The following is a 20,800-nucleotide window of genomic DNA, read 5'->3' as shown; positions in this document are numbered from 1 at the left end:
AATTTCAAAGATAGGAATTGAACTAGAGGGAAAAATGCTGAACAGGGACCCAGAATTAGTATCCAGCATGATTTGGATTGGGTATCGAACACATGGTTTTGCAAAAGTGAATGATGATATTTCTAGCCATATGAAAAGATGCTCCAAGTCATTATTAATCAAAGAAATGCAAATTAAGAAAACTCTGAGATACCACTACACACCTATCAGATTGGCTAGAATGACAGGGAAATATAATATGCAATGTTGGAGGGGATGTGGGAAAACTGGGATGCTGATACATTTTTGGTGGAATTGTGAATACATCCAGTCATTATGGAGAGTGATTTGGAACTAGGCTCAAAAAGTTATCAGTTATGCATGTCCTTTCATCCAGCTATGTTACTACCGGGCTTATATCCCAAAGAGATTTTAAAGAAGGGAAAGGGACCCACATGTGCAAAAATGTTTGTGGCAGACTTCTTTGTAGTGGCCAGAAACTGGAAACTGAGTGGATGCCCATCAATTGAGAATGGCTGAATAAATTGTGGTATATGAATATTATGGAATATTATTGTTCTGTAAGAAATGACCAGCAGGATGATTTCAGAGAGGCCTGGAGAGACTTACATGAACTGATGCTGAGTGAAATGAGTAGGATCAGGAGATCATTGTATGCTTCAATAACAATACTGCATGATGATCAATTCTGATGGACATGGTTCTCTTCAACAATGAGATGAATCAAATCAGTTCCAATAGAGCAGTAATGAACTGAACCAGCTACACCCAGCGAAAGAACTCTGGGAGATGACTATGAACCACTACATAGAACTCCCAATTCCCTCTATTTTTGTCCGCCTGCATTTTGGATTTCCTTCACAGGCTAATTGTACACTATTTCAAAGTCCGATTCTTTTTGTACAGCAAAATAACTGCATGGACATGTATACATATATTGTATTTAACTTATACTTTAACATATTTAACATGTATTGGTCAACCTGTCATCTGGAGGAGAAGGTGGGGGGAAGGAGGGGAAAAGCTGGAACAAAAGGTTCTGCAATTGTCAATACTGAAAAATTATCCATGCATATATCTTGTAAATAAAAAGCTATGATAATAAAAAAAAAGAATGCCTATTGAAAAACATCTTTGCATGTATTTTGAAAAATAAAAAGCTATTATAAAAATATTTTAATTGAGTAATGAATTTGGACATCATGGACTTCAAAAGAAGATATAATGATGAGTGATGGTGATAGAGAAAGATAGCCCAGAAGTGGTAATGGTGAGCAGTGTCTTCCAAGACCTTCAGTGTGAACAGTGCGTCAGGAAGCAAGAAAGGAAGCACAAAGATACAAGTAAGAGTATCATGAAGAGGGAAACCAAACCTCAGTGAATGACACAAGATGTAAAGAGTGAAAAAGGAAGAGATTTAAGATAAAAGGAATTTTGTTAATTGTGGAGGAGGTATTCCAGGAAGTGCAGATGAAAGAAAAGGAAGATTGGTTGTGATCATTGGCCTCCATCCTAAGGATGAAAGCAAATGAACATGCAAAACAGTTTGGACATTGATATCTAGAAATTCAGAATCACTGAATTAGGGAGAATGCACAAAAGATAGTGGCATCCAAGTAGAATATCAATGGCTAGAAAAAGGCCTGCTGAAGAAATGAAGTGAAAAGATAGTTGAACATCCTCCCTCAAGGTCCAAGGGACCTTGCTATTGGTATTGATATTTTCTCCTATGAAACCCCATAATTAATGGGGCAGGCAGAAACAAGAAAAGATATGGCTCAAAGAATTAAAAAGCTTACTACTCAATTTTTGATGCAGCTAGGTGGTGAAGTGCAAAAAAAGGTGCTGGATTGAAGTTAGGGTTATGTAAACTGAAATTCTATCACAGAATCTATCACTTAATCTCCAGGTTCCTTAGTTTTCTAATCTGTAAAATGGAGATAACAGTCCCTATCTCCTAAGGTTGTTAAGAGCTTCAAATAATAAAATGTAAAGTGCTTTAAAGCCTTAAAGTGCTTTTTCAATAAGAGGTAGCTATTGCTTAATGTTGATTCTCATCTTCCTAGATTTTGAAAAAGCAACCTGCTTTTGATATTGTTCCAACTATATTTAAGGGTTTCAAATAAAAATTATTCTCACCATGAAGTTCTAAATACACTGGAGACCTGCTTCTTCCTAAATTATATCTCAAACATCTAACTAGGTAATGCAGAACAGCTCCTGGGGCAGGGGGAAGGGAGACGGGAGGAAGAAGGGAGAATCAAACATTTTCTTCAATTAGACTTTAAATGCCTTCAAGAGTTGGATGCTGATCTCTGATATTCACTGTGTGATCTTGGGTAAGTCACTTTTCTTGAATACTGTTCCTTTATCTCTATTATAAGAGGGTTGTATTATATACTTTCTGACGTCTCCTCCCAATTCCAACATTCTGAGTTAGAGGATCTTTTGCCAGTTAAGATTACATGCTATGTTTTTAGAATTCACTGTATCCACTCTGCCAAATTGCTTCTCAAGTAAGGTGCAAATAAATAGGCTTCAAAATCTAGTTTGATGGAAACATTTGGATTTGTTCTAAAGACATTTTAAATGTGGATAAAATTGTTTCTGAATTTGAATTTTAGTGACAAGTGAAACTGGTTCTAAAAATAGCCAACTGTGGAAACGTTGAAATGGAAGAGAATAATTCTTAACAAAGAAATTATCTGATACTTTGTTTAAATATTAAACTGCCCTGTTATTCAGAATTGGCCCTCACCATCAACCTAGAGCAAAGGGCAGAAATAAGTAAACAAACTCCTCAGTTTAAAAAAAAAAATCTCTTAAGCAGGTGAATTAATTTACAAAAACACAGTAGGATTTCATTATAAATAAAAGTACCAACAACAAGAATTTTTCTTTCTTGTATGTGTGTGTGTGTGTGTGTGTGTGTGTGTGTGTGTGTGTGTGTGATTGTCTAAATCTGGATTCATTAGTGTAAGGAAAGGTATGGTCTTTGACTCTGGTTAATAATCTCTATCCTTTAAAAAAAAATATGTTTATCCCTACATAAAATCTCTATGAATGTCCTATTCTGATGCTAAGGTCACGTCTTTTTGGGTCTACCAAACCAGAAAGTCTTCAAATGCAAGTAGCAACTAACAATTGTATCTTAAAACCCTATATTGAGATGCCCATCAAATTAGCCATTAGGTGCTAAATGCTGGTATTTGGGAAGAGGATGGATCCAGGAGGAAACAAGGCAATGGTGACCTGTCAACCTCTTAAAATCTATAGTGCAAAATTAGCACATATAGTTTTTAAGTTGTCCTAAAAAATGGTTCATAATACTTTTATGTCATAGTTCCCTTTGATAGTAAAGTTTTGTGCTTTTAAATGCACAAAATAAAATATGTAGGCTTACAAAGGAAACTAAATATATTGTTATCAAAATTAAAAAAATAAAAAGTTCACAGACCCCAGGTTAAATATGCTTGCTCTCCACTGAACTCCTTTGAAAAGGTTAGTTAATGTCCTAAAGGAAAATGTCACCCATGCATGAAGCTAAAATTGTTCATTTACAGGGCTCTCAACAGGACATGGGTAATCCTTCTATTAATTAATGACTAATATCTCATTGCACATCCCATAGTCACTATTCCTTACCACTTCTCTCAGGATTCCAATAAGATTCCAATCAACCACCCATTCTCCACTTTGTGCACATGACTTTGTCTCCTACTTTTACAAGAAAACTGAGGCTGTCATAAGATCCCTTCCACTCTTTACCTGAACTTCATTCACCTTGAACTTCTTTATCACCTTTATTCTCAAAGGAAATGATAGGACTCCTTTTTTAAAAGCATGATAACTTATTATTTTTACTAAAAAGAATAGCAAGTTTCACATAATAGATTGCTATCACCTTTTTTATTCTATTATGGATATGCTTGTTTTATTTCATAAATTAAAAATAAATTTAAAAAATTTTAAGACACAAAGAAACAATCTAATGAGGAAAATGGAATTCATCTGAAGAAAGTAACATAGATATATAAAAAATTCAATTAGCAGTTTACATTTTAGGGAGAAAAGAAGATGAAAGCAAAGGTCAGGTAACAAAAGATGAATATACTATTGTAGTGTAGTGCTGTGAAAATATAGGGCTCCTAATTGCCAAAGTTAACTATTTGATTTTGTATCCTTGATCTCAGCTTCTCAAAATCCTTGCTCATTATTTCAATTTTAAATTTTCTCTCTCTACTGGTTCCTTCCTCTTTTCCTATAAATTTACTCAAATTCCCAGCATTCAAAACCATAACCTTTCCACTGATCGTACTCAAGGTATTGACTTACATCTCTCTAACAATTTCTATAAAAAGTTGTTACTCACTTCCCTTCTGCCCCTTACCATGCATGGCTTGTTAAACTTTGGCAACCTGACTTAAAATGCTGACAGTTTTTTGAAACTACTCCCTCTAAATTCACCAGAGATATTAATTACTAAGTCACTAATGTTGGCTGTGTGAACCTGGATTGTCAATTAATCTCTCAGTGCCAGTGGCACTGGTAAATGGTGAAGCAGTTGCTGATCTATTTTAGTAAAGGAAATTTTCCTAGTGAGAATTTCCCATGCAGAACAAATTATCGGTCCAGACTAACAAAATAAAGAGAGAAAAGGAAAAATATTATATATACTAGATCCAATGAAACCACTTCGCAGTCTTTGCATTCAATTCATTGGAACTGGATTAGCAAAGAATTATTTCTCAGAGCCATCTGGCAGGATAAATAATTCTGCAATATCCAACTCTATAAAACTATCATTTAAATAGAATTTCACCTGGTCTATATCAAGTATTGTGAAATTTCAAGACAGTAATAACACAATAAAAAATTGCTCCCATTTCTCTCTTTATGGTTTCAAAATGCTTTATATGTATGACCTTTTTGGATTCATGTCATATCTATAAATTAAGTAGTATCTTATTACTCCCATTTTACAGATGAAGTAAATGAGACTTACTGAGTTTAAGTAATTTGTCCAAGATTTAAAAAAATATATATTACATGTGACAGAGCAAGGTATTTATCACATATAGTTTTAAAAATTCTATAATAAAAACTTGGTTTTAGCTATTTACTGATCTAAATGCCAAAACAGCATAGTACCTAATCCGAGTTGAAATTTTAAAACAAATATTACTAGTAAATCCAATTCTTTTTGGTTCTACTTAACTAAAAGTAAAATAAACAATCAGTCCACTCAAGATCAAACTTTCTTATGGCCTCCTTTTATCAGAAAGGATGTCCGCTGGCAGTTGGCACTGACAGTTCTTGTATAAAAATAACAAAGTGGAATAACTTACAAAACTCCCTAGGCTAATTAATTCATTTTCAAGCATATATTAATCAATAGAAAAGCATTTTAAGGATATTCTGGTCCCCCTTTGACATCTTAGATCTAATTATTAGAAATTCCAAGTCTTTGGTAATTATTAGCTATTCTGATTTAAGTTCTTTGGTTTGAGTACCATAGCAGCATAACAGTCTGATTGCCATAGGCCACTGCTACTCTTGGAGCTTTCCTCTTTCTCTCTTTCCCCTCCTTCTCCTTCACCACACACTCTTTCACTCCTTCACCTGCCTTTATTTCACAGGACTTGGAAAAATCAATATTTTCTGCCTCTTGTACTAGGAGTTTTGAGAGATAGAGCTCAAACTAAATCATTAATATGGGAATGGTGAGTGTGTGTGTGTGTGTGTGTGTGTGTGTGTGTGTGTGTGTGTGTGTGTATGTGTGTAAGATTAGAAAGAACTTCCCTTAACCTTATTCTGAAACAAGAGTCACTGAGCTTGCTAGTGTTAGCTATGCTTAATATTCATGGTGGACTAGGATCAAGTAGGAATGAGAGATCTAGATATTTAAAATGTTCCATCTTATTTTATCAATTTTTTACTCTGTGCCTTGTATCTTCCTAAATATCTTATTATTTCACCATTAAGCAGTATGAATTTAGCTCTTTTGTCTTCCTTTGATATTGTTAGATTGGAGAAATATATGGAAAACCCACTTTATTATATATAACTAGAAATTATCTGCCTTTAAAACTTAATTTGAATTCTAAAACTTCAATTTATGTGAAACTAAACAGATCTTTTAAAAATGAAAGGAGGTATACTTTGAGCTATTCTAATGATAACTAATGATAAGGAGTTAATAATGTTCTTTTTTATTTTCGCTTAAAAATATGGTTAGTTGTTATATTAAACAGCAGCCAGAAGTAAGCTTCCAAAACATCACCACTATCACCTGATTGTATCTATAGTAAATTTCCTTTTTTTTTATGAGCAGCTTAGCATAGTGTACTCTGTTTTTAGTAAAAACAGATACTAATATTATATTTCAAGGTTTGGATCTTGAAGTTTTCAAGTACATAGAGGTGAGTCTCAATTTTTCTTAACATTTCTTTTTTAAAAAATAGCTTGTAGAAGGACAAACATGGAAAAGGTATTGCAATGTTATAAAGTAGGATATTCTGAGCTTGATCAATTGGAGGAATTCTTTTGAAGCCTAGCTGTAGTTATATTTTAGTTTTAGGGTAGATTACCCAACAGTGAAGAATTTTCCAACTTTTAAGTACTAAAATTATTTTTAAAATAGGAAATCTGAGGGCCAGGGACTGTCTGAGAAAGTTTCATCAAAAAAATGGCATTTGAGTTTGTCCTTGAAGAAAGAAGTGAATATTAGCAGATGGAATGAAAAGTAATATGAGTGAAGGCACAACAATGGAAGACATCAGTAGAAAGTGGTAAAGTCTGATAAGAATGGAGAGGATGAAAAAGAATAATATGCAATAGTATGGAATAAGTCTGAATAATTAAATGAAAGACACAAAAAACTGAATCTTGAATGTCACAATTACTTTATTCCACAGGCAAGTTGATGAAGGATTTTAGCAAAGGAGTCACATGTTCAGACTGATGTATTAGGAACATGACTCAGGAATCAATGAGGAGGAAAGTTTGGAGGAGCACTTGAATAAAGATAGGAAAACCAATCAGCTGGTTATTACAATATTCTATTTGAGTAGGCATAGAAGCCTGATTCACAGCAGTTGCTGTAGGAATGGAATAGAGGGGTTGTTTATAAGAGAAATGAGTCAGATTGACAACTAACTTTTTTATATATTACTGTAAATACACATATATACACATACACAAATACATACATAAGTGTGTGTATGTAAAGAAAGAGTGAATTGAATACTTGTATGATGGAAATTGAAGTTAATTATATTAATGTCAATAAGAAATGCCATTTATATGATATTCACAAAGTACTACATAAAATAATCTTATTTGAGCCTTAACAATCTCATAGAGTATTTTACAAAACTCTTGATTTGCCTATTGCTAATGAGTTGGAGGTAAGATTTATGTAAGAGTCTTTCCAACTCTTCCATATGGAAATTAGAAGGAAGATGATAAGTTCAGTTTGAGTCACATTGAGTTTAATATGTCAGTGGTATAAATAGGTAGAAATAAGTATTTAGCAGGTGGTTAGAAAATATAAAATTATTGAAGGAATATAAAATGTTGAAGGAAGAATTTTTTAATCTTTTTATTATAGCTTTGTATTTACAAGATACATGCATGGATAATTTTTCAGCATTGACATTTGCAAAACCTTTTGTTCCAATTTTCCCCTCCTTTCCCTCCCCCCTCCCCCAAATGGCAGGTTGACCAATAAATGTTAAATATGTTAAAGTATAAGTTAAATACAATACATGTATACATATCCATACAATTGTTTTGCTGCACAAGAAGAATCAGACTTTGAAATAGTGTACAATTAGCCTGTGAAGGAAATCCAAAATGCAGGCAGACAAAAATAGAGGGAATTCGGAATTCTGTCGTGGTTCACAGTCATCTCCCAGAGTTCTTCTGCTGGGTATAGCTGGTTCAGTTCATTACTGCTCTATTGGAACTGATTTGGTTCATCTCATTGTTGAAGATAGCCACGTCCATCAGAATTGATCATCATATACTATTGTTATTGAAGTATACAACGATCTCCTGGCCCTGCTCATTTCATTCAGCATCAGTTCATGTAAATCTCTCCAGGCCTCTCTGAAATCATCCTGCTGGTCATTTCTTACAACAATAATATTCCATAACATTCATATACCACAATTTATTCAGCCATTCTCAATTGATGGGCATCCACTCAGTTTCCAGTTTCTAGCCACTACAAAAAAGGCTGCCACAAACATTCTTGCACATACACGTCCCTTTCCCTTGAAGGAAGAATTGAAGGGATGGAGGTCAGATTGGACACTACCTGCCTCTATAGAGGTACTAAATTAGGCAATGGGAATGGAAAGAGATCATCAAAGTAGAAAATGTAAGAATATATAATTTTGTATAAAGGAAAGTCCCAGATAAGCTTCCTTCATAAGAAACTGCCTGCTTATATCAATGATAGCATAAAGTAAATGAGCACAGCTAAGGGTATTCACATAACAATTTTTATATTTTTTTCTGCTCTTTTCTCCTGATTTTTAATGGAGGAGAAGGGAGGTTGGAGAAAGAGGAACTAGCAAAAGTGATACAAAAAGTTATTGTACTTTTTAAAAGAATCTTTTTATTGTACTTTTTTAATGTTCAGAAGAGAACTTTAAAGCTGGTTTAGCTTAATTTCCTCATTTTTAATTGAAGAGAAAATTAATACCCAGAAGATTTAATTGATTTGTCCAAGATCATTGAAAGTAGCAAATTCAGGATTCAAACCCAGTCCTATGTTTCAAATACCATGTAATGTCTATTTCATTGTGCTCTACTTGAATTTATTGACATATTTCAAGCTCAAAACCTTCTGCGGCTAATCTGAAAGTAGCTGCCTCCTACACTGAAGAATAAAGATACAAGCCAGTGGCTAACTCAGTGGCAGCAGCTTTTTGTGACCTTCCTCTTAAATCCCTTCATCCCAAATTGTACACACACACATACACACACACACACACACACACACACACACACACACACACACACACACACTTTAAAGGCAGGAAATATCCCCAGTTGATACTCACAAACTGCTTTAGGTTCTTTACAATTCTTAGACTGAAGCTCACCTGCCCTTAGCCATCCCCTTCCATACTTTGATCTGTCTTGTTCCCAGTTTTGATGGCTTTGGCCCATGTCTTATTCTTTTTCTACCCTTGGATCCCACTGCTATCTTGCCAGATGACTGCTTCAGTACATTATGAACCCACCCTTGGACTTTAGCCTACTTTATACTCTGTTGTGACTAACCAGGTATGATGTTACACAGACAAATACTTTATTCTGGGTCCTCTCAGACTTTGTTTTGACTGATTTGTTGCCAACCTCTTCATTATATGTCTCTGTTCCAGTCACTTCTCCAACCCACCATTGGTTGTCCAATTCTGAGCCCAGTGTAAGATGGGTCAGTAAATCAACCTGAGATGACTTGGGTTTTTCATACTGTAAGATTCTCATTCACTTTCTCTTTCCCACTTATGAAGCTCTCTCATTTTAATCATGAATTGGGCCATAATGAAAATATTAGTGTTCAATTAGCTTAGGAAATGTTGTCCTGCCAAAAAAAAAAAAAAAAAAAAAAAAAAGCCATATGTTAACCAAATTGGCTTCATGTAATAATTTGTTAAAGTAGGTAAGGCAAGAAGAATTGGTTTAGGTAAGGAAGATGATGTCCATCAAACAGTAGAAAATTTTGAGAGAGAAACTGTGACTAGAAATACAGATGTGTGAGTCATTTCCATTTAGGTAATAGTTGAAGCTAAGAAAATGAATCACCAAGGGGAACTGTTTAGAGAGAAAAGAACAGAACTTAGAAAAATGCCTACATTTAGGGAGTGGGAAGAAGAGTGAGTGAAAGAGATGGAAAGAGTCATCAGGTATGTAAGAGAACCATGAAAATACATTTATTACTAGTATAGCTCTTTAGGTCTTTCTCCCTTTACAAGAAAGATGACTGGCGTATAAATGATCACCTCTAATGTGAATATCATCTCAGAATGCTTTAAATGTTTATATTATATATTCTCTTGTAGAAAGGCATGCACATAGAACAAGACTAATTTGTTTTAATAAGGTTCATTTAACACAGAATAAAATTAAGATTCAAAGGTTATATTAACATACATGCTAAAAAACACACAAGTATCCTCTGAAGTATTAAGCTTTCTTCTGGACTGTAGCACAAAGGTTCCTAAACTTATGTATTTCCCTTTTACCAAAGAGGATATAAAAAGGCTAACAGTGGATCATGGGAAATACTTGATAAATAATAATACTATTCTACTGAAATTACTTAATCTCTATTTTTGTGCAGATTCTTGAGAAACTCTAGAATTTTTTTGCTGACATAATGATTAGTCAATAATCAGTTTACTGAAAGTCACTGTTAACAGGACTGAAAAAAACATCTGGGGACCCCTGATCTAAACAGCACTAGGCCAACAGTCATAATTACCCTTCAATTATCAAGTCTGAGCTAGTAAGGCTAAACCCTGATCAACAAGGCAATGACAAGGAATTATTTAAACTCAAGGATCTGGAATGGGAAAGAATTACTAGCCCAGAGGTGTTTGAATAGGAATTTAAGTAACTCTAGTTATGCTAAGCCTCTAAAACTGGGAAAGTAACAACAGTTACAGAACTACCTTAAAAGCAAGTAGGTATGAAGGAGAAATAGGAATTAGGAATTAGTAAATCTTATGTTAAAAAGAAAAAAAAGGAAAGGAATCAGAAAGTATAAAATAGAAAAAAAAGAATGGGGAGAAAATAGTAATTGGAGGGATAAGAAAATATGGTACATGATAACAGATAAAATCATTTAGATAGTATTCTATAATTTACAAAGCACTTTATATAAGTTATAACAAAATTTTCATAAAAGCAATGGATGAAGTAGAACATGAAGTAGAGCAGAATTTTATTACTACTACTCTCATTTTACAGATCATGGAGTTCTAGTTTTGGAATGGTTCTCAGAAGTTACATATTCCAATTCAGACTTGAATATGAATTCCTCTACTATATACCTAAGAGATCATTTGGATTCTGCTTAAAGACTTTCAGAGTGGGAAAACTTCTCAAAGCAATTCAATCCACTTTTTGTATAACTCTACTCATTAGGAAGCTTTTTTAAAAATTTTGCCTAAATCTATTTCTTACACCAGCTCTTTCCTCAGCCAACTAAGCAAAAACATCTAATCCTTGGCCAGATTACCCTTTGAAAAAAATAAGGACAATTAGTTTATTTCTTTCACATCTCCACTTCTGGCTTTCTGGAGAAAAACTGGTGAAAGGCAAGACAAACAATAAACATTTAAACGTTTACTATGTGCCAGGGACTACACCAAGCACTAGGAATACAAAGCAGGCTAGAAACATTATCCATGCCTTTATTGAGCTCTCATTCTAATGGGAAACATAACAACCACACAACTATATGCATTTAAGATATTTGCAGAAGACATAGAAAATAATTTTAAGAAGAGACAGCAGTGGGAGAAGGTTGGTTTTTAATCCCCCCCCCCCCCCGCCCATAGAAGGTTGGAAGAAGCTTTGAAGGATGCCAGAGGAACCAATAGATAGAAGTATAGAAAGAAAACATGACAGATTTGGGGACGTAGGTGAAAAGATATGGAGAGAGAGGAAGAAGTCCCATGTGGAAGAGCCAAAGAACCAATGTCACTGAAACATAAAGCTCATGAACAAAGAATAAAGTGTAAGAAAACTGGAAAGATAGGAAAGGAGGGAGTTGTAAATAACTTAAAATTATAGAGAGGTACTGTGAAGGTAGAGTCTTCAGATATGTAGGGTAAATGAGAGAGTGCTATATTATGCTATTATACCACACTTGTGTAATCAGCCAATTTGTGAAGTAAAACTTGATTTTAGTTTCCTCTCACTACTCAGAGCTGAAGCCCAAGACCAATACTTTCAAATCATGTTTTCTTTTGATCTCATTTTTAGAATTAACCTTCAGGTTAAGAAATTAATTACAAGTATCAATTAGATTATTATTGATAAGACAATGTGTTTTCATGTATAAGTGATATATTGCTTGCCTTTTCAATCAATGACAGAAAATAAGGGTAAGAAGTGAGGAGGAAGAGTGAGAATTTGGAACTTGACATTTTCAGAAATGAGTGTGAAAAAATATAAATGGAAAATATTTAACAAATAAATGAAAATACAATTTCTAAACGACTTAATGTGTTTTGCCTATTGATAAAAACTGCACGTGAATAGAGGAAAATCATAAGACCAAAGGACTAAATGTCTAAAAAAGAAAATCTCAGAAACAACACATCCAACAACCCAACTACAAAGGATGGCCCTGCTAGTATTAGGCCACAATTTTCACATTACTAAGCCAAATGGAATACTAACAAAACAATTTAAGAAGCATTGTCATCTATCTCAATATGGCAGTTGTAGTGGATAATATCAGTCTTAATAGTTTTTGTCTCCAAATGAACAGTTGAATTACTGAGATATCAGCTGTCAAATTAGTTTAATGTTTCTCTTTGTCTGATTTTATAGCTTTCATTTTAACAATTTAATGATAATTATTCACTTCTTTCTTTGTTACTTTTGGCTATATATATTTTAGTCATCAATTCCATGTAGGTTTCTTTTTAATTTAGTAGCATACAATGTGCAATACGTACTGATAATATGGAAAACAGTATGACATAATGGGAAAAACAGTGGAGTTGAAATAAGAACAGAGATTGAAGCTCTAACTCCAATATTTAATATGTAAATAATGGGCAAATCACTTAATCTTTCTAGACCTAAGATTTTTCATCTATAAAAAGGTGGGGGGAAGGGGTGACACTTGTTCATCTCTAAGGTCCTATTCAGCTCTAAATCTATGATCAGATGCTCTTGTTCTTTGTTCCTTATCTACAGTTATTTGAACTCCTTAACCCATGGGATTGTTGTGAGGAAAAAGTCCTTAACCTACAATAGAAATGTTAGTCATTAGGATATAAATCTTCACTGAAGTGGTCCATTCATCATTCTGTGCATATTTTTTTTTACTTTTTCACCTCCATACTTTTGTCCACATGTGCTCCTCTTAAGAAATCCTCCTTCCTCCTCCATATCTAACTGCACTTTATTTACTTTTCTAACTCCAGATCACATTCCATCCCTTGAAGAAACTCTTCCCTGATTATTTCTGGAACTCTCAATATTGACACAACATTTTCAGAGTTTACATGAAGTTCCCCTATGCAATATCTACAATCAAAAATGTCACTGAAAACACAAAGCAAGCCAGAATAAGTGGTGGGGGAGGGGAGAAAAATGATTTTTTTTTTCATTGATTACCTAGACTTCCTACTTTGTTAAGAAACAATAACCATTTTCCCTTCTATTAAAGAAGTGCTATGAAAATATTTTCATATATGTTTTTGAAATAAAATATGCCACTTCTAAGACAAAACTGACTCTTCTTTGACTACTTATTGAGAAAGAGAAAAAAAAAATATTTTACCCAAATTCCTTTCATCTTTTCCCTCCTACCTATCTCAGTACAGAACTATTTAGCAACCACAACATTACCTTTTCTGAAGTGAAACCTAATAACGTAAAGCAAAAAAAAAAAAAAAAAAATCTAAAACAATCAATTTAATTCACATAAAAAAAGAATTTAGCTGGGCTGAAAGGAAGTAAAAAAACCAATCTGGCAATAGACAAGGTTAATTTACTGGTAATGATATTACATTTATTTTTGCTAATGTTGCGGTATACATATCAATTTTAACATTATGTAAAAAGTATTTATTTATATCACAGAGATTCAGAACTGACTCAGAGGAAAGAGTGTTCTCCTCTGACTCACTAAGGCCACTTCCTGAAACACCCTATGTTGTTCTTGGAAGAAAGACCACATACTTTCTATGATTACTGTTTTCAATCTCTAATTTTTAAAAATTATTTTCCTTCAGATTCTAGATCTTTTACTCTTTTAAATGAACTTTACAGTTATTCTGTGTAGTGCTATAATGAATGTTAATTTCATTTAATAGCACTAAATCTGTAAGTTAATTTAGAGAACATACTCTATCTCTCTAAACATTTGTCTCCCCTTATTTCTACTTAATTGTTTTTATAATTTTATGTGTCTTAATAGTTTAACCGCCCATATTTTATTCACTCTGTAGTTTCTTTAAATAAAATTTCTTTTTCTTTCTTTCCTGAGTTTTAAAAAAGCAATGGCCAAAAATTCTGATGATTTCTGTGGGTTTGGCTTTTAAAAATTTTCTATTTTACCAAAACCATTAATTGCTTCTATCATATTTTCACTGACTCCCTGAAGTTCTCTAAATCAATTATCATAATATCTTTGAATAGATTAATTTGACCTTTTTGTCAAGGTTTATTCCCTTTTATTTCTTTTTCTTGTCTAACTGCATTTCTAGCACTAAATCAGGTAATAATAGAGATATACTGAATGCCATTTGCTTTACCCCTGATCTTGTAGGAAAAGCTTTTAGTGTTTTTCCAATTCAAATAATGCTATCTTTCTGTTTTAATTTTTTTATTTCTATGCTTTTTAGGGTTTTTTAAACAAACGAGGGTTATATTTTATGAAATGTAGAAGTGCACAAATAGATACAAATTTAAATAACCCTAAGTTTTTATCAAATATCCATCAAATGAGTAAATGTGATTAAATAACCAATTAAACATATTAGATTATGAATTCTCACTTTATAATAACTAAAAAATACTCTATATTTTAAAACTCTTTCAAAGCAATGTTCTTTCTGTTTTTGAATATTTATAGAGATCTGAATTCCCAAAGATGACTCTATCTTCTCCAATATGAACTGGGAAGTGGTTATGATATATTATCTCTGAGAAAATAATTCAGTTTTTGATAATCAAGAATTTATTTCACTTATTTTAGCAAGATATTTTAATTACTACCATTCAAATTACATCAATTCAAACAATTTTAATTTATAAATTTTGTGACTATTCCTTATTAAAGAGGAATATGTTAGATTAAAAGGGTGGTAGGATAGAAACATTGTAGTAGAATAGAAAAAATGCTGAATTTGGATTTAGATGCCATTGATTCCAAGTCTGGCCTTTATCAAAAAGTGTTCTTATATTCTAAAGGCAGCAGGGAGCCAATGAAACCTCCTGACCAAAGGTGACAGTGATAGTGAAATCTGAGATTTAAATATTTCTATCTGGAATTCTGTGGTTAATGAATTGGAGAAGAACTTGACTACAGCCAAAAAGACCAACTAAAAAATCATTACAATGATTCCAGTGAGAGGTGAGAAGAGTCTGAATTAAAGTCATGCTTGTATTAACAGACAGAAGGATATGGAAGTCATGAAGGTTTAGTAGAACCTTCATAATCAAACTCAAATAGAAATGGGGGTTGCTAAACCATACATAAGAATTCCTTCAGGTTGCATTGTTGAGATGTCTGCTGTAAAAATGAGAAGGCACAGCAAGTAATTAGGGAGGATGAGGAAGAGTTTTGGAGATCAAGTAGCTATATTCATCTTACAATAAATAATTTTCCACAGAGGTCAAAACATGTACTAATTACTATATGTATTCTTGATTTTTAAAATCTATACAATATTGGCCAAACAAGATAGTGCAATGGCCCTGAGGTCAGGAAGACCTGAGTTCAAATCCTACTTAAGACCCTTAACACTTATTAACTGTGTGACCTTGGGAAAGTCACTTAACCTCAACTGCCTCATCAACAAAGCAAAACAAACAAACAACTCTAAAATCTACAAAATAGATAATTATTTTATATCTGACAGTTTAGCTTAAGCAAATAAATGTTTGGGCCAAGTATTCAAATCAAAACTGTTTCTTTCAGTTTAACCTGTTCCAGACTAGTAAAACCCAGCCTAGCTATTCACCACATCCTTCAAGGATCAAATATTTGCTATTTCACAACCTTCCTATCATTCTTACTGTCCCAATCCAGACAAAGTTAACATCACTCTGTTCATGTCTCATATCTAAAGCTCCTAATCTATAAATTGCATATAAGATGTGATTCAAAGAGCATTAAGAAAAGCATATCTTCCCCCAAATATTCTCTTCATCCATCCAGGCACTACAATGCTAGTTTAGTGAACTGCAGTTCAAATTAGAGATACAGTCCTTTGAACAAAGCATTGACTTCTATAGATACTCAATTTAATATTAAAATATATTCCTGAGAAACTGAAAAGATTAAAATAATTACAACCATTCTATAAGCCAAGCTTCCTCCATTTCCAGATGAAAAAAAATTAAGCCTAGGAATATGAAATAACTGATTCAGGAACATATTGATAATTAAGTATTTCTACTCCAACATCCAATCTTTCCTATTACAACCCTCAGTGTGTCTACAACATTAACAAGCCTTTTTATAACATAATGTTTCAATTCAAGAATTCTTTAGTTAAAACTTCTGAAATTGTGAAAGGAATTCCAAGTCAAATACAGAATGAAAGAAGCTTTATCCTTCTTTAAAGGTAAAAGCTTCCACTGTCTACTAAGCATATCTAGCTGAGTTGCTACTGCCTGACAAGAATCTCAATCAGCAAATTCCATCAGGAAAAAAGATTGAAGAATAAGATTAAAGCCAAAGAAAGGAAAAAGGAGAAAAAAAATTAAGGACCTCAGGTAAAATAGCCATCTTATAATTATTGAAAATGCTACATCTTGAGAAAATTGTATTAGGATATGTTAAAATGTGCTGTTTTGTAATACTTGTAATAAGTGTTATTTGTTAAATACAATTATTACTATCATTATTATTACTGATAAAACATTATGTTAAAAATTCTAATGCTTCATTGTGTCATGCCTTATGCTACAATGAAATGAAAATTATGTAAGCAAAGTCATGACATTAAAAAATTTAGAAAATAAAGGTTATTTGTTTCACCAACTAATGATCATAGAAAATTTCATTTTCAGACATTATATGATAGTTATAAAAGAAAAGAAAATACTTAAACACTTAAATAACAAAATTTAAAAGTTTTACAACAATAAAATTAATGCAGCTAAACTGACAAGAAACCAATTGGTTATGTTGAGGGAAATCTTTATTATAACATCTCTGGAAAAAACCTGAATCTGTACATTATAAAAACAAATTTAAAAAATTCCGTGATCAAATGGTATAAATATTTTTTAGAAAAAATGTAAACTTGAGTTTCAAATCTGAATTTGGAATTTTAAGCTTTGGAAAAAAACATAAAAAACACATTGTTTGTATTCATTCTAAATCAATGAAATTGAGAGAGATGTAGATGTAGAAGAAGAAAAATTCTATGTGGCAGGCTAGAGAGAGACAGAAATAGAATTTTGCTGTTGTTGGAGCTGTGAGAGTCCTAACATTTTGGAAAACAATTTGGAATTATGTTAGAAAACATATTAAATTGTTCATATTCTTTGATCCAGAGATAATAATATTCATAAAGCTTTAATATTTGTAAAAAGCTTTTAATATATTGTCTCAGTTAACATGTGTATGAGGTAAATGCTATTATTACCTCTATTTTATAGATGAGGAAACTAAGGCTAAGCAAGGCTAAATGCTTTAGCTAATGCTAAATTTACTAAACAGTTAGTAAATGACTAAGGCAGGATTTAAACTCAATTGTTCCTGACTCCAAATCCAGTATTCAATTCATTTTCACCATAGATTCCATTACCATGATTATGCCCCAAGAAAGTTATTAAAACTCTAAAAAGACCTTCCTCTTCCCAATACCCACTTTATTTTGCCCCTCCCCTGACCGAGGTCACCTTGACAAAAATTGGATCCAGGTAGAAAAATTCATGGCTATTCATATCACTTGGATAAGCTAGAAGTTATCAACTATGAACCTTGCAGTGAAAAGGAGAACCAGCAGCCTTACCATCTGCTCTGTCACTATCCTCTTTGAAACTACCAACTGACCTGCTGGTATACTCTAGGACCTTAGATTTTGCCATCTGCCCAGTATCTGAACTCTTTTACATGTGTTGTTTGTTTCTCCAATTAAGTGTGAACTTCTTAGGAGGGATGATATAATCTTGGAATGTAGTAAGTGTTTAATAAATATTTTTGTCATGTATTTGTTTAGTCATTCAAGGAAAGATCTACATACACAAAACATTTTAATTTTTCATAATCTGGGAACAAAAAATACAGGTCCTAAACTGGGAAATGGCTAAATAATTTGTGGTAGGATAATATAATGAATATTATTGTAAATTAGAAATAACAAATATGAATATTTCTTAGAAACATCAGAAGACTTCTAAAAAGTGATGCAGGATGGAGAAAGCAGAGCCAAAAGAACAGCTAAATAAACAAAATTTAACATAAAAAAACCATCTTCATGTTATAACTGACAACACTGACACTAACCAATTAAAATAAAATCATATGATTTTTCTTTCTGTTAATGGCCACTGGAGTGAAAAATGACATTTACTATCAGAAAAAATTTTTAAATATTCCACAGTTTGACAGCTATTTTTTTAGCAATTTTAATTGGTGGTATTTTACTTGTTTTGTCAAAACAAAGTGCATTCTAACTATTCTGGATAGCAATTTGAATAAAAAGAAAAAATGCTACTCAAATGCTTTTATCCATAGATTTAAGAATTCCATTTTGAATCATATTCTTCAAGATGAAACAATAAAATATTTATCAAAGTACTTTTTTGTGGCAACAAAAAATCAAAAACAAAGGAGATACCTATCAATTAGGAAATGGCAAAATGAATTGTGGTATGACCATTTAATGGAATATTTCTGCTCATAAAAACTGATAAATATGAAGAATCTAGAGTAATACAGGAAAAATGAATATGAACTTATAAAGAGCAAAATTAGACATAATTAGGAAAATATTATATACAAAACTATACTATTGTTCATGAAAAGAAAAAAAGAAATTGAACATTGTATAATTATAATGACTAGGTTTGTTCCCAAAAAAAGTTTCAATCAACTGAAAGGTTGAGAGTAGGTATAGGAAAAGCAGTTTCTGAACTTATAATGCTAACTGATGTAAGTTGCACCCTTTCTTTAAATTTTTCAAAGCTTTTTCAATCCCTTATTCTCTTTTGATCTTCTCAAAACCCCAGAGAGATAGCAAGAACAATGTTAATTCCTTTTTCAGATGAGGAAAATAAATATCTGAGATGTTAAGTGGTATGGCCAAGGTTATAAAACTAACAAGTATCAACCTGACTGTTCCATGAACAAGGTCCTCTATTTCTTAGCTCAGGTATTTCCTCCAACTTCCCCCCATTGCTAGAATGCTCTCCCTTCTCCACTAGAACTACTAACCTCCTACTTCAAGTCCAAACTAAAATCTCATCTTTTACTGGAAGCTTTCCCCAATCCCTTTAATATTTTAGTACCTTTCCTGTTAATTATTACCTATTTACCCAACTTGTTTACATGTAATCTCTTCCATTAGATTTTAAGTTCCTTGAAGAGTGTCTTTTGCTTTCTTCTATTTTCCTGGCACATAGCACAGTGCCTGGAACGTAATAGATAGTTAATAACTATTGATTAACTGAAATCAAAACTTATTTCTAGTTCAGTATTAATTTTGCCATCCCGTGCCTCTGACATAAAAATCTATACAGCATAAAGATGATCAAGCCATCTTTCCCTAGCAGCATTTTTATAAACCAATGAAGAAGTCACATTTGAGAATTTATTAGTTAATATTATTATGCTTAAAAGTTCATCAAGTTTTTTACTGTTTCCCACTTCCCTTAGGATTTTTTTTAGTAACTTTACTTTTTAATTATCTCAAGGAGGTAATTGCAGCTAGTACCTTAATCATTTACTAACAGTTTAGTCCTAGGCAAGGTATTTAGCCTCTCTTAGTCTTAGTTTCCTCATCTATAAAATGGAGGTAATAATAGCAAAATAGCAAAAATTTTGTTTATTTAGCTGTTCTTTTGGCTCTGCTTTCTCTATCCTGCATTACTTTTTAGAAGTCTTCTGATTTTTCTAAGAAATATTCATATTTGTTATTTCTAATTTATAATAATATTCATTATATTATCCTACCACAAATTATTTAGTCATTTTCCATATATAGGGTGCTGGGCTCAGGAAGACTTGACCCATTTCAGCTCTGTGCTCCTGGACAAGTTATTTAATTTCTTCTGGCTTGTTTCTACAACTGTTAAGTGGGAATAATAGGCTTTACCTCCTAAGGTTATTGTAAGGATCATATAAAGTATTTGTAAATGGCTTAGCACAGTGCCTAGCACATAATAGTATCATATAAATGCTTATTACTTTCTTTCCCTCTTCATTTTACAGAAAGATTAATTCAACAATGAGACTCCCACAATTTCTTTGATCTTTTCCATCTCAAAAAAGAATATGTATATTAAATTCATTTGGCAAATATAAACAGCCCTTATTTGACTGAGAATGTGTAAGCAAAAAAATCATACAGGGCCGAGAAATCTTTAAGATTTGCAAAGTGCTATTATCTCAAATCATCCCAAAAACAACTCTGAAAGGTAGATGCTATTATTATCTTCCCCCCTTTTAAATAAAAGGTAAAGATGAGACAAACAGAGGATAAGTGATTTGCCCTGAAATCACAAGTCTAGCTTGTATCCCTGACTTATAATAGAGGTAGCAAGGACAAATACATTTCACATTTCCTTGTGCTAATGGCTACTAAGTAAATCCATTTAAATTATGTTAAAAATGTAGTTGTATTAAAAAAATAAAGTT

At 32.5% G+C, this 20,800-nt stretch overlaps 1 protein-coding gene across 3 annotated transcripts in view; it reads right to left on the bottom strand.

Annotated features, from left to right (window-relative positions):
* Positions 1 to 20,800, bottom strand: part of EPS8 (EGFR pathway substrate 8, signaling adaptor) — a 232,425-nt gene that overhangs the window by 105,777 nt on the left and 105,848 nt on the right. The gene's annotated exons all lie outside the window — the stretch shown is intronic.

This window comes from Sminthopsis crassicaudata, chromosome 5 (assembly GCF_048593235.1).
Source record: "Sminthopsis crassicaudata isolate SCR6 chromosome 5, ASM4859323v1, whole genome shotgun sequence".
NCBI classification, from domain to species: domain Eukaryota; kingdom Metazoa; phylum Chordata; class Mammalia; order Dasyuromorphia; family Dasyuridae; genus Sminthopsis; species Sminthopsis crassicaudata.
Note: the sequence above shows the minus strand (reverse complement) of the source record. Positions and strands in the feature narration are given on the sequence as shown.